This window comes from Halyomorpha halys, unplaced genomic scaffold, assembly GCF_000696795.3.
Source record: "Halyomorpha halys isolate HHAL.00 unplaced genomic scaffold, Hhal_1.1 Scaffold1259.1, whole genome shotgun sequence".
NCBI lineage: Eukaryota > Metazoa > Arthropoda > Insecta > Hemiptera > Pentatomidae > Halyomorpha > Halyomorpha halys.
The window spans coordinates 252,605-267,981 of NW_027106004.1; the positions used below are offsets into that span (position 1 = coordinate 252,605).

The 15,377-nt window shown below is 29.5% G+C and overlaps 1 non-coding gene across 1 annotated transcript; it reads right to left on the reverse strand.

Annotated features, from left to right (window-relative positions):
- Positions 1 to 6,776: 6,776 nt before the first annotated feature.
- Positions 6,777 to 6,867, reverse strand: TRNAY-GUA (transfer RNA tyrosine (anticodon GUA)). Its single transcript is given in 2 exon segments — positions 6,777 to 6,812; positions 6,831 to 6,867. It is a non-coding gene; the product is annotated as a tRNA-Tyr (tRNA).
- Positions 6,868 to 15,377: the final 8,510 nt, after the last annotated feature.

Here is a 15,377-nt window from a genome sequence, read left to right on the forward strand (position 1 = left end):
TGTAATTATACATAGTTTTTATTAAATTAATCAAAAGTAAGGATGAAAAAACTTCCTTTTTTAGTCCCCGGCTCTTATACTATTTGGTATAGAGAGTATATTGTGAGCTATACTTCCGTAAATAATGCAATATTAAAAGTTTTGTACGAACAAATATGGGAAACAAGACGATTTTCTGACGCTCTGAAGATGACGTAGTAGCGAATTATTTGATTTCTGGGGTATAAATATGTGTGTTTTTGATTACTTTAATGAAAACTAGTAACTAGTCAAAATTGATGAGTTTGCCAAGTATAGTTAAGGGGAATAAACAATTGTATCAAATCTTAAAAATATTTATCTTTTCATTCGAGCTCTATACCCTTAAAACTACCTACAAAACTAAAAATATATTTTCTTAGATATGAGCCCTAAAAGAGTTAATTATCTTCACTAGTTCCCGAGATACAGTTTTATAAAAAGCAATATTGCATGGACTGCAAAAATGGAAGCAAAAATGGACTGAAAATCAGTAGTTGGTGAATCTATTTTGGTAAATCTATATTGAGATACTGAAGTAACCATTAGACATATAGATATCTGCCAGTACTCAAATAAAGCTATTTGAATGAACTATAACGAAGTTTTTAACGTTTAGCTTCCTAAAAGTTGTAGTTTTTACTGGTATTAGACAAAATAAATTCCAAAAATGTTAATTTATAGTTGTTTGGACAAAATCTTTGATTTATAAAAAATATATCTCCAGAACTATTAGAAGTACAGATGTCTTTTTTAAATTTATTTATTGATATTTACAACTGTATAAAAAATACAACAAGTAAATTTGATCATAATGACATGATACAGGATGTAGAGAAACTGTAAGTACTGGGTAGTAGTAGAACTCTAAAAAAATTTTACAATATAAGGTCACGAGGCCATCTTCTTTTCAGGTGCATCGGAGGATTGCCAGGAATGGAAGAGGAAGCAAGGTTAGAAACTAGTGGGTTTGGGTGGTTAGGGAGTTTATTATGGAAGGAATAATATCGGGTTCGGGCTAGATCGGTTACATAAGGAACATCAGATGTCTTTTACAACTCATATTAAAGCTAGTTAAACGCACTGTTCGTTTATATTTCTTGTGTTAGTATTTTTTGTGATATTTTGGTCTGAATATAAATTCGGTATACGCAACTTTGTCCAAACACCTAGAAATCAATATATTTTAGCAACTATTATGAAAACTTCTATTCCTACGAAATGTCATAAATTACATTATATTACATTAGACTAGATTAAATTTGAGTGGTATTAGACATCTGTACGTCTAATGGTTCCTGACACATATTTTTTATACATACAAATGTCAGAAATCGTCCTTTTTATTTATAAAGTTTTAACTAGATATCAATAAGTAAAGTAAGTTTTTCAACAGAATTGTGGCAAAATTGGAGGATTAAAAATAATTCCAATAAATCACATTTACCCTTCGCCGTAAACCCATGACCTCTTGAATAATACCCCACTTATTCCTGTCGAACAGATCCGTTACTTCGGACTACATATCAAAAACGACTCACATGGAATCCTCATACATTTACATTTACTATACAAACGGTCTAAATTGCCAATCCATTACAAAAGACTGATCTACAAGACTATTATAAGGCTTATCTGGACATATGGAGTTGAGCTTTGGGGCTCCACTAAACCATCAAATTCCTCCAGAATCCAATCCTTACAGTCCAAAATCCTTCGTAAAATCCTTAATGCTCCTTCTCCTGTCACAAATCAAGTCATCCATCCAGAACCAGAAACCAATCCTTCCATGATAAACTTCCCAACTACCTAAACCAACTCGTTTTTCCTTCATTATCTAATAATCCTTCTAGGCGTCTGAACAGAAGATGGCCTCGAGATCTTCTCCTCTAGAAATGTTTTTGGAGTTCTATCAATGGGTAGATTCTCCACATGTTTGTATCATGTCACTATTTCACCTACAGCAAATTTACTTGTTGTATATATTTTTATACAGTTGTAAAGTACAATGAATAAATTATTAGAAAAACAAATTCTACATAAATCTAATTTATAATATTAATTTTGCTTATTATAAAGAGTAGGGTGGCTGGGTTTTAGTTTGAAAATTAGATTCCACTCATTCCTAAGTCTCAATTTTACAAACACATATTTTAATAAATCTTAATTTATAATATTAATTACATGTCTATATTATTATCATTTATATATTTTATTCTGAATACTTTTGTTCCATAGCTTTACCTTGGAACAAGATCAGATTGGCAGTTTTAGGTCTACCACAAATGATACAAATACATAAAAGCTATCACTCGATTGATTATGTAGCCATAAGATAATGCGGAATTGAAGATTAGCATTGAACATGTCGTTTATTGAAATTAATTAAATGGAAAAAAATGTCATAGGAGCATTGGTCATAATATGTTTTAGACCTAAGATTTGAAAAATTAAGATATACCAGTATCCTGGAAAACGGGTAAGAAGAGATGTCTCTTCTACTGACTGATCTGGAAGACTGTACAAGACCGAACTTACGAGATATTTAAGAAATATTTAAATGGAAACTCAAAGAAGAATAATTAAATATGTTTTATTTGCCTTCCATAAGAAATCCGGGATTTATTTTAAATATTAAAACTTAATCCCTTTCCAAATTATATCAATCTTCTATTTTGATTCTCTCTTATCTTTGTCTATTTTTTATTTATCCCTATCTTAGTCATTTCTTAGGTTATCTCAAGGTTACCACCCTATTATAACTATAGTGGGGAGCCAAGTTTTTATACCGTGCAAAATACTGGACCGGACATTGTGGCGTTACATTGTCGCAGACCGCCACGACAGACCGTCTTGTGTCCACCACATGTGAATACTAATACCGGCTGTTAAAAAAAGAGAACTCCATGTTGAAAGGATGCTTCAAAAAATAAATAATACAACATAAATAGTTTATTTATTAAAAACAAATAACCTATATTCCTGTTATATTAAAAATTATATACATAGTGATCTAAATATAACTTTCCAATTATATCATTCATTAGATTATTCTCAAATATTATGACGTTAGCCTTAACAAGAATGATCAAATATTAAGACTATGGACTAAGTGATACGTTATTCATTTCTTGGTTTTAGAAAATTTGGAAATGTATAACTTTGTTGCAATATTAAAAATCCATTCCCAATAAGGAGGGACCTATAAGAAGATTCGTTCTATAAATCCAGCTCAGATATAATTTGTGGAGGCTTTCCTATGCACTGCTCTGTCCCTTGGATCACTCGGCAAGAAGTAATGTCTTTAAAAGGGGTGAGTGGGTCCAAGCCTGTTTCCTTTAGAACGACACGATAGCTTTTTATTGTAATATATTTTATTATTTATGCGCAGGGATTTTATATATTTTTTCTTTAAACGTCAAATTAATAATTTAATAGTACATGAATAATGAATTACCATAAAAGAGGTATATACAGTATGCTTAGGATACTTTAGATTAATCATAAAAACTTTCAAGAAATTCTTTTATGGAAATTATATAAAAAAAAAATAATAATAATAATATTAATAAAATCGTAAATATGAGATTTTTTTCTATAAATATCCGAAAAGTAAAGAAGAATCGGTTTAAACCGAAATTGTTCCTCTTCCATATAATGCAAAGTTCCGTATAAAAGATATGAATAAATACAAAAAATCTCAATATTTAAGTCATTTAAAAAAAGTATATACATTTGTAAAGGTATATAAGAATTCCTGACATGAAAATCTACATTAGCACGATTGAATTTATGTAAAATAAAATCAAAATGTCTGCCAAGTACCTAGGTTTGTGTCAGTGAAGTAACAAGATTAGTGAGGCCCGGTGTAATGCTTTAAACTAGCATAAGGTTGTGTAAAATTGAACGTTTTTCGCCGCCTGCTTTTATCCATTATAATTATCCTTAGAGCAATTATCCAAGTTTATTCTTAATTCTTATTTGATTTTAGTATGAGTGTGATCACTTATCATTATTACCAATTGCTCACAACGATGTGGCAGATTGTAATGACTATCATTAAATAATGTTTAAAAAAAAATATGATAAATTCTAAATTGCACAATTAAGCTATTGAATTGTAATAGGTAATAGGCTTAAACCTTATTTATTCTCTTTTTTAATATCTATCATTAAGGACACGGAACCAAAATTGTTCCTTGATTTCTAAAATTTAAATAGCAGTAAATATTTTTGATTCAGAGGACATAAATATTTGTCATTACTCGTATGATACAACGCTAGTAGATTCATTAGTGGGGGAACAAAAATTTTACATGTTAATTATTTTACCAGGACAGCTTAAATTACGTAATAGAAATTAAAATTATGTAATGTAATTTCTAATCATTTTATTGAGAATAAAGATTTTTGTTTGTTTAAAACAGGTCAATAACATCAACTCGTAATATCAAAAGGAAAACAAAAACAAAAACTCGGGATTTCTAATACGATATTTGCAGATAGCTAGGTTATTTTTAAAGTATCTTTCAAGTATTTTATCTTGAGTTTGTTTCAGTCCAAAGTTCCTCGAATAATAGTCAATGCTCCTTACCAACAATAACCTACATAATGACCTTAATACCCCATTTGTATCAGGCCTAATTAAATTAAAATTCACCATATTCCAGGAAAAACTCACTCATCATCTTAATACCCTAGCACAATCCCTATCAATCATTACCCATCTCTACAATCCTCCCCGAAGGTTGACTCAGCAGTGATCCAGAGACCTATCATAAATAATTATATTGGAGTTCTTGCAGAGTTCCCTCTCAAGTTCTGCCTCTAGCGCCCTCACACACCCTCTATTGGCTCCTAATACCAGTGACCCGGTTGAAATGGAAGTCTTCCGAAGTCCTGCCCTATCCTCCACAACTATGAGGAAGAGCTGGGTTCAGAGTTCTCCGGACTGAATATAAATATTTTAAATTGGAATGATTGTCTCTAAGATACTATTTTACTTTATGTTTACTTTTTTTCTCTTATATTTCTTATTTTGTTATTATTTAATTTTATATTTGTAAATACAGTGTGAATGAGCTTTATGATATTTATTATCATTTTTCAAACATAAGACAGAATAGAATATTACACAGTAAAAATAAAAACAAAATCCTGAGTTTGATTGTTGTATTTGTTATATACTTATAAAATATATATGTAATATTCGTCTCCTTTCAAATAGTTTATAAATAAATTACTCCGAATATAGAAGACGTGTTCAGAATAATTATAGCCTACAGTTCTTGAAGCTACCAATCAAGTTGTACTACCCCTTCAAAGACTGGTTATTATGTTTTAAACCTTTTAGTATCTTGAGTGTTGACATTGTTCAACACCTTAACGGCTATTAGGTAAATTGGAGCAGTTCAAAGAGTTGATTACGTGTCTAATTTCTTTCAATTCCAGAAACTATCCCTATGCAAAACAGATAGGTTATTTTTTTAGCCTAACCATTTAGACTCAGGACTAGCAATTGATTCTCTTGAAACCAGTTTCATTAGGGGTTCAAGAAAGGGAGGATATCGTTTTGAATAATCTCTCTGTCCGGTTACGAGAAGTAAATGTGCCTCAATGCAAAAAAATTGTCCTGCTATTTATAATTACCTAAAATAATTGTATAATTAAAAATAATTTGTAATATAATATATAATTAAAGCTCATTAAACACATTATCATTATTAGGATGGTACAATTTGAACCTAATTATCTTGAATATTTTTTGATCGGTTCAAAGTCAAGAATTATTTACAACGTTTCGACTGCTGTGCTACGAAGTACTGAACGTGATTTATGAGACGAATTCTAACCGAAGTTTTCAATTAAATACTGACTAAACTCGAACCGAAACTTATACCATATAAGCCCTAAAGCACAATTGATCCCAACCACCAGGAGTTCTAACTTCCATAATGGCAAAGACTGAGATACTTAGCACATAATCTGCTAGTAGTAAATAAGGTCCTAGTATCGTGATATAATCTGTACTTCTTAGTAACAAGATTGCCATTAGGCTAACATATAAAAAACAAATTATATCCAAAAAAAATATCAGGCATAAAATTAATAAAAAACATTAATTTTTTAAATATAGAAAAAACTCTAATAATTCATGTAATACTTACCTTTAATGCATGCTACAAAAAAAAGGTATTAGATTGTAACAATAAGATCTAAAAAACCCTTTTATGGTTTTGTTAAAATAAAATTGACAATACAATGTGTAAGCTGGATTAAATTAATTTAATGTAAATTATTTTTAATAAACCATATATTATCAATTTTAATATGTTAGTCCAAAGAAAAATGAGAGAATTCCTAGTAAATTACTTAATTAATATAAATAAAAAGTATCCCTGGCATTAAAGATGAAATTCTAGATAAATGTTTTTTATATCTGTCAGAAGGTTACAATTAAAAATCTGTATAATCAAAACATCTTTATTCTCATCACGTATTCATAATATAAATTAAGGGATTCATAATTTTTAATTAAGAAAATTTTTAACCATCTTTCTAGATGAAATATTCTTAGAATATACTCATTACTTAAAACAAATTAAATATATAAAAAAATTTAAATAAGCTAAATTAATGATTAAAAAACAAATGAATTTCTTAGTAGATGCCTTATTGAAAATAATTTTACTCTCAATGACAGAACTATTCAAAAAGTGCTACCTGAGTATGAAATATTTAAAATTATAAAAATATTTTCCTCCGGGCCGGATTTGAACCAGCGACCTATGGATATCAGTCACTTTCACCAACTACAGTCCACCGCTCTACCAACTGAGCTACCAGAGGATATATTTAAAAAATGCTCATGCAGAATAATCGTCAACATTATCGAAAGGTTAAAATATGATTTACGACCAATTCATATAATTAAAAATCCAATATAAAGTATATGAATATAGATAAAAAATATAAAGTATAGAAAAAAAAATGGATCGATGATGAGTCTAGAACTTTGTTTTATAAAGAGGAACAAGTGAAAAGGAAGCGGCAGTGTTGTACATTATTTTTACTGTCACTTATCACTATAAGAATGCTTTTGACTCAATCGATCATGCACTTCTCAAGAAAGAACTGATTAAATCATTGGAAAAATTGTGAGATTGCTAGAAGGTCCAATGCCTTTCGGCTGGCCTGCAATGCAAATAAAAATCAGGGAAGAAGTGTCAGAAGTGTGAAAATCAAAATTGGTTCAGCACTACCTACCATATGGTGAAACCTTGAGCACCAGTTGCTGACATAATAGCCTATTGTGTAGCCGATGGAGCATCTGGTATACCAATAAACAGTGCAAATCAAGTTCAAATGCCATTACTGGTAGACGATATAGCTCACTCATAAAATCTTAAAATACTGGAATCATAACAGTGGTAAATTTCTATGATTGCACAGTTATATGCTAATCAATTTTGGCTTAGTGTGGATTTTAAAAGTTTTTCCTTTAACTTTTTTGAATAATATATAATAATAAAAAAAAAATAATTGCACTAAAATGAAAAACAATTACAACAGAGTTATTCATAATTAAGTTAATAATTATCATTATCTCTACTTTTTTCTTATAATACAAAACAAAAAGTAATTCTCAAAAATATATTTAATACCCTGAAACGTTATTAAAATTATCTTCATATTACTTCATAAAAATTTTTAATTTATTTCAATAAAACTTATCAAAACAGCCGTTATTAATATTTTAGTACCACAACCTGAAAATTCAACGAATGAATATAAATTATCTAGACTAATGCCATTGATATTTTATTATTAACATCTTAAAATATAATTTACTAATTCTTTTAAACACAAAAAAAAAATCAATTTATTCATGTCCAACGCCATTCAAAAACTTATATGAATATCACAGAAAATAATATATCTTATTGTTTTTTTCTGTTATTTTTTTCGCTTTTTACCTGTTAGTATTTTAATCATTTTTAAATTTGAATCTTTAAAATTTTTAATATACATAATGTTTTAATGTTTTTTTTAAATGTACATAGAACATAATATGTCTGTATATATATATACACACACTCACATGTGTTTATGGGGTGCTTGTGTGCATATCATGCTCTAACAGGATCACGAGATTTGAACAAAACAGACCTAATCGTCTGCTTTCAGGAGAGGCAGAGCGACTAAGCTTTTGAGGAGGATAAACCAATTTAGAGGGTTATACATTGTAGCATATAGGTTTATTTAACCCTGGATTAAACACGACTTCCTCTACTGGAACCGGAATATATCAGATTAAATACCAATTTAATCAGTATGAAACATTTCACGGATGCGATAAAAGATTTCATACAACTTATTTAGTGTTAGTTCAGTATAATTAAAAAGACAAATAAAATTTTAAAATGCCGCTGTGTATTTTAATTAGTGAACACGAACATGAGAATTTACGGTAATTTACTCAGCAGCTTAGTTAGAACATAGATATAATTACAAGGAGATTTACGTTCATGAATACGTTGCTGCTATCATAATCTTAATATAAAATAAGGACAGACTACATTGTGTTAAAATGTAATAAACAGAAACAAGGAGAAAATACAAACATTAAGAAAAAATGTTATTTTACTTTAAATTCATTTTTTTTTCTTCTATTTCTTATGTTGTTAATTTCTTAATTTGTTATAACTCAACTTATATATTCGTAAATATGGTGGCTATGAACTCTATGATTCCTATTACTAATGTATATAAATATAAGTCAGAAGAGTTCATACAGATCAGATCCGATTCTCCTAGATCTGCACTGAATTTAATTTTATTATTCATAAACTTCCAATTCTTGTAATTAATCAATTGTGTGAAGAGGTTGGTCTTTGTCAGAACTACCAGAAGACGAAACTCATGAAAAATGACATAAAAGAGGAGTGTGAAATTAACTAGCATAAGTTAGCATATATTTATAGCATATATTTATCTGGGTCAGTTAATATCATTCACGGATAGAGGAGCAAAAGAGGTCCAGAGGCACTCGGTCAGAAAAAGTTTAGTTACCTTAGGCATACAAAGAAGGAAATAACAAGTATTGACCTTAAAAGGCAGGTCTTCGATAGTTGCATTAGCCCAGTGGTCACTGACTACAGCTCAGGAGAGGAAATTACAGGTGTGGCAAAATAATATTGGAAGAAGCATTATGAACGTGAGAAAAAGAGATCGAATAAAAAATGCTTGAATCTATACAAAAACAAGACTCGTTGACACACTGAAGATGACAAGATTGAGCAAATGGAAATCGGCAGGGCATCTCCTTCGATGTGAAGATGACAGATGGTCAAAAATTGCCACAGAATGGACTCCATACGACCTTCAAAGAAGAAGAGGACGTCAAAAGAAAAGATGGAGCGATGTGTTCAAGAGGATGGCAGGACCCCTCTGGTGGAGAGCTGCTAGAGACAGGGATATCTGGAAGAAGAAATGGAAAGAACTCGCCTCCCAATAGGGCTGGTCACCCCGGGAAGTGCTAACTATTACTCCCGAAAGGGAAGGCCTATGCAGAAAAGGATACAGAAAGATGGAGAGAAAATTAATAGAAGCTAATGTTTTGTCTGTATAGAGTCTTTACACGTTAATCCATTAAAGTAACGTTTTTAAACCTTAACGTAATAAAAAAAATTCAAATTATTATTATATTTTAATATTTAACTCTTTATTTCATAAATAATCTTTAAAATACCAACGAATTCAGCTAAAAAAAGTTCAATAGTATAAATATAATTAATTATTCTTTCAAGGGACTTATAACTGTCGATTCTGAAGGAATTCAGTTGTACTTAAAAATTAAATAAAAATTCGAATTATGTTTTTGAATACAACTTTCTTCACATGTATGTAAAAAATAACAATTTTTTTTCCAAATTTAAATATTTATGTATTTAATCAGAAATAGATACTATTCCAATCGTACTGGAGGTAAAAAATGACAATGCCACCTGGATAACATTTATGCATGCCGTTCATAATAAATTCTCCAATATGAACTGCAAATCTTACCGTATCGAGGACAGCGGTTAATGAGTGAAACTGTCTTCTAAATTTACATTATACACTTAGTGCTTCATCTTTAATTTTTGTAGAGCTTCGAATCTAGGCTATTCGAATAGAAACGGAAAAGAAGCCGCAAATGCTCGAATGGAGTATCATAATTTTTAATCTCAAGTCATAAATTGTCGCGACACGCAACGCTGATATCATAGGACATCAGAATTGTACGATGACAGCTTCCATAATTCGTAAAGGGGGCTGAAGAATTATTTTCTTGGTCTCACAAAAGATATCAGTGATGAATACTCCAGGAATCTTTTTGTGTTCGTGGAATAAATATGTTAAAAGCATCTGAATAAATTTAAGAGGCCAATATTAATGTTCATCGAACATGCTTAAACGCCAAAAAATAACTAAAAGCAACTAGCTAATAAGCTAGTAAGTTCTTGAATTAAAAAAAAACAATTAAAATTAAGTATATAATAATAAACACAAGGCATATATATATATATATATATATAATAAGATCTTGATGCTCAGTGAAATAAATATATTTGGGCAACGTTAGGAAATTTTATTGTTCCCATAGTTATACCCTACAGTGAAGAAAACAGTTTTATTGAATAAACTATTTATTTTTTTTTTTAAACTGTAATTAACTATTTATTAAAAACTCAAAATGTACCGAATACAAAATGTTATCAATAAATAGAAATATTACATAAATATGTTCATGTATTCCACATAACTGATAACTATACGTCTACTATAAATTTTGGAATAAAATATAGAATGGAATCTGTTTCAAAGAAATGTATTTCGGGATTTTTCCGGACAACTGTTCTTTCAAGACGGTGGAATGTCTATTTACTTATTAATAATTACCTTTGCATTTAATACATTCATTATTAGTGTTGATCAAAAAATAAAAAGGGATATAAATAAAAAAAGGTTGAATTGCATTCTCAATTTTTAGATTTTTTCTGCAAGGGAGAAAACGTATCAAATTGTTCTCTGATGAATGCTTATAACTCAGAAAATTCAATTCTAGGCTGGAATGATAATCGAACGTCATAATTTTTATTATAAGATAATAATAATGAAAACCAAACAATCTTTTCTATCAGTAAGTGAGGCGTAGAATCCCAAAACCAGCCAAGTCCATTTCCAAATTTTGATTTTTAATTAACAACTTCAGTTATAAGTATTATGAAAAGGTAAATTTATTTTTTCCAAGAACTGTTTTTTAAAAATTTATTTATAGATATTAACTGAATTAAAAATACATTCAATATATACAAGTAAATTTATTGTTAGTTATACAATAACATGAGAATCTATAATTGATAGAAGTCCAATGACATTTTTAAATGTGAAGATCACGAAGATATCTTTTTTTAAGACGCCTAGGAAGATTATCAAGTAGTGGCGAGCCAGAATAAGAATAAGAAGAGGCCAGATTAGAAAAAAGTGAGTGTGGATGGTCAGGAAGTTTGTCGTAGAACGATCTGGTTCTGGCCAAATCGGCAAAATATGGAACATTGAGTTCCTAATGGATCACTTGAATTGTAACAAAGTAAGGAACGATTTTACAAAGGATTTTTGATTGTAAGGATTGGATACGAGAGGAATTCGGTTTAGTGGAGTCCCAAAGCTCAACTCCGTAAGTACAGATAGACCTTATTATGGTCATATAAATCAGTCTTCTGCAATTAGTTGGAAGTTTAAACCGTTTGTCTAGTAAGTATTGTAATAGTCGGAATTGATGAGCTGTTTCCTGTCTTTTTTTGTCTTGTATGACCAGCACTGTTAAATTGCATATTCTTTTTTTTTTTAAAGAAATCCCTTTACCTCAAAAAATTTATAGCAAAAACTGAGAATAAAAAAAAAATAGAAATTAAAAAATGGTTTAAGCTGATTTTGAAACTCCACGCCTCAAATGTCAATGCTTCTTAAATTTTTCAATTGATTTATAAATGTCTTTAATTTAACACATTTAAACTTCAAAATTAACGAATATAGCTTTTGTATTGGAAATGAAGAAAAACAATTTACAATACTGACTTGTACTATTATTTATATTCTAATTCATTTATATTTTATTTATTTTACAGATGTAAATTTTCACATCATTATGAACATTTCTATAATGTGCATCAATATTTAGCCCGTATAAAATTTATTATTGTTTCAGGAATATAGTAAAAAGTGTCTAACCCTCTACCGTCGTAGTAGGATAGACACTATTCTATTTTTATGTTTTTTTAATCTAAAGATTCTTTTGTCCCAGTTATTGGCCTCTATTTAGCTTTATAAAAATTAATTCGGATATGGATCGAATTATCGGTCAAAAAGAACCATACAAATCATATTTTTAAAAATGTTAACATCGATTTAGGATTTTATAATCATAATAATAAAACATAATATGATAAAATAACACTGATACTTAATAATATTACTAAAATATTCGAAGACTAGTTCGGTGTTTCCAGTAGCTCTTCAAAAAACCACTCCACAATAGCCAAAGCTGAAGCACCCAAGATAAGGCAGAAGATTCCGTGACGGATCCAGATAAAAAAAACAGGGGCAGAGGTCATCACCTCTTCCTGCATTTATATTCTATCTGCGGCTGGGGCTCAATAGATAGCTGTCTAATGTGGTCAGTCCCGATAAGCAAAATGTCAAAGTTCCTGAATATATCTCAAATTATATATTTTCCAAGAACTAATATATATTACACCGAAAAACTATTCCATTTTTTTGTCTAGAAAAAGTAATAGTTTATATGATGAACATGTTTAATCTTCCAAATAAATAAATAACTCTTCAAATTTTGAAGTTTGATATTAAAAATACTTAGAATCCTAAAATGCATCTGATATTTTATTATTTACTATTTTATGATACAATTAAATAATTAATTTTAATAATAAAACCTTTTGTAGTAATTATTAGTGTTTTATATATATTTATTTTAAAGTTTCTTTTTTCGAGGTAAAATAAGGGTTGGTAAGCAAGAGGTAAATTTTGTTAGAAATAATCCAGTTGGGTTTTGTGATTTCTACATCTGTTTGAAGACTATACTATAATCTTGAGGGCCAAAGAGGGTAAAATAGATTGTTAATAAATAAAGCCATTGATGGCCGAGAGAATCAAGGCGTCACTACTGCCTCGTTACTACAACGGCGCCGCTTTCTATACAGCCAGAGGGGTTGACTTTTATTTGGTGGACCCATGAAATTAAAATTTTACCCCCCTCTCCACCATGGTTTGAATAGGTACGATAGCTGTGGATAACCTCCTTCTCCTTCCGTTCATGTCAGCATTAAACAGGAAAGGGGTCATATAACAAAAAGGATATTGAGAACGACATACACTGAACAACTCCACGCCCTCTTTGCTAATGCTACAGTAGAAATGGTAGTCTATAAGTTTCAAACATTATGACCACACCATCCTCTCGTTTAAGCAAAACCGCTCCAATAAGGACAGGCTCAAAAACAATTCTTTAGCTAAAATACTAATATTTTTTTCCATGAAGTTTCTTATTTCAATACTCTAAATTATAAAAAGTTAACAAGTCCATCATAGTTTCTATAGTTTTCGTGAATTCCTTTGATTCAGTGGATTATAAACTCCCCTTAAAAAAAAACTCTATTAAACTTATTCGATCCTTATCAGATAGTATTTTAATTTAACTCATTCTTGTTAAATTCTTGACAGTTACGAAAGTAGCCTACCTGTAGATAACCTCTACACTCTTGATATACCTAGCACATCTCTTGTAGCATCTGCAATAAAGGGCGTGATATTATTTAGTGTTCATTACTCTCACCAACCCTTTTAAAATCTTAATTAAGAATATACTTCACTATATCAGTTACTCATATTATAATTTATAAGCAGATTACTTTCGAAATCACTTATTCAAACAAGTGACCCAGATCCAGGATAAAATTGACAGTATTATCTCCGGATCATAGGACGGACTAAGGTCAGATTGTGAGAGTACCATACGCAAATTTACGATTAAAATAAAATTTCTTTATGCTTATAATCCGTTATTTTATCCTCAACGAAAATAAATAATAAAAAAAAAAATCACAATGCAGCAAAAAGAAGCTATAAAATAAAATAATTAAAAACGCTGTCGTTTATTTTTTGTATTATTTATTTTATTAAATCAGTGAAAAAAAAATCAAAAAATAAAAAGAAACAAAAAAAAATAATAATTAAAAAAAATAATTAAGTATCTGGCGTGTTTTTGGATTCTTTAGTATTTTGAAACAGAAAACTTAAAATTCCCGAGTGCATTACTTTTTTTTCTATTACTAAAAAAATAAATCAAAACTATTTTTTTTAAATATTCTGAGAAAGTTATACCTAACCACTGAGAATTTTTTAACTCTTCATAAATGACCCAGATATGGCTGGAGGGTCAATAAATCACCACTTTGAAACGTATAAGGGGTTGGTAATGAGTATTTTTGAGGATCATTGTAGAGTGGTCTGTAACATTGCTGCCAAATCTCCAGAACATAAAGTATAAAGCTGATGTATGTAAGAAGAAATATTCCAATCATGAAAAGTTAGGAATCTGAGTTTACTATTTTAAGATTTTCTGTTTGGAGTTGGTAGATTTTATCAATAGGTGGTTCTCCAAAAGTTTGAATCATGTCATTACATCAATTAAAGCAAATTTACTTGATGTATATATACAGTTGTAAATAAAAATAAATAAATTATTAAAATAAAATAAGATTTTTTGAGTCGGAATTTCGGAAAATGGTTCGTATGTGATTTTATGTGAAAAGACGAGCTGAGAAACGAAACTGAAAATACGTACATAATAAAGGTGGGTGCATTTGGTCGACCCTAAAAATGAATCTGACATGATTAATAAATATTTCAAACGAAAATATAATAAATTGCTATAGTCACATTAATTTTTTTTTTTTTTGGATTCTACGGCACAACAGAAGAACCTTCAGTCATATGTCAGATATTTTTTGACCTAGTATCACAATTGAAATCCTCTTTAAGAACCATTATGTACTATATTATTACATATCTATTTTTACATAATAACTAAGTTCAAAGTTTGAGAAGCAAATATTGCCTTAAATAACCCATACTAAATTGTAGACATCCAATAGTTACTCCATCCTCTCTCCTAAAAATCCTACTTATTGGCCTACATCCCTTAAAAAACGTCCCGATATCCTTGATATATTTGTTACTTCCCAAATACCCACATCACAATCCACAATTCAATCTTTAGATGACCTCTCTTCAGA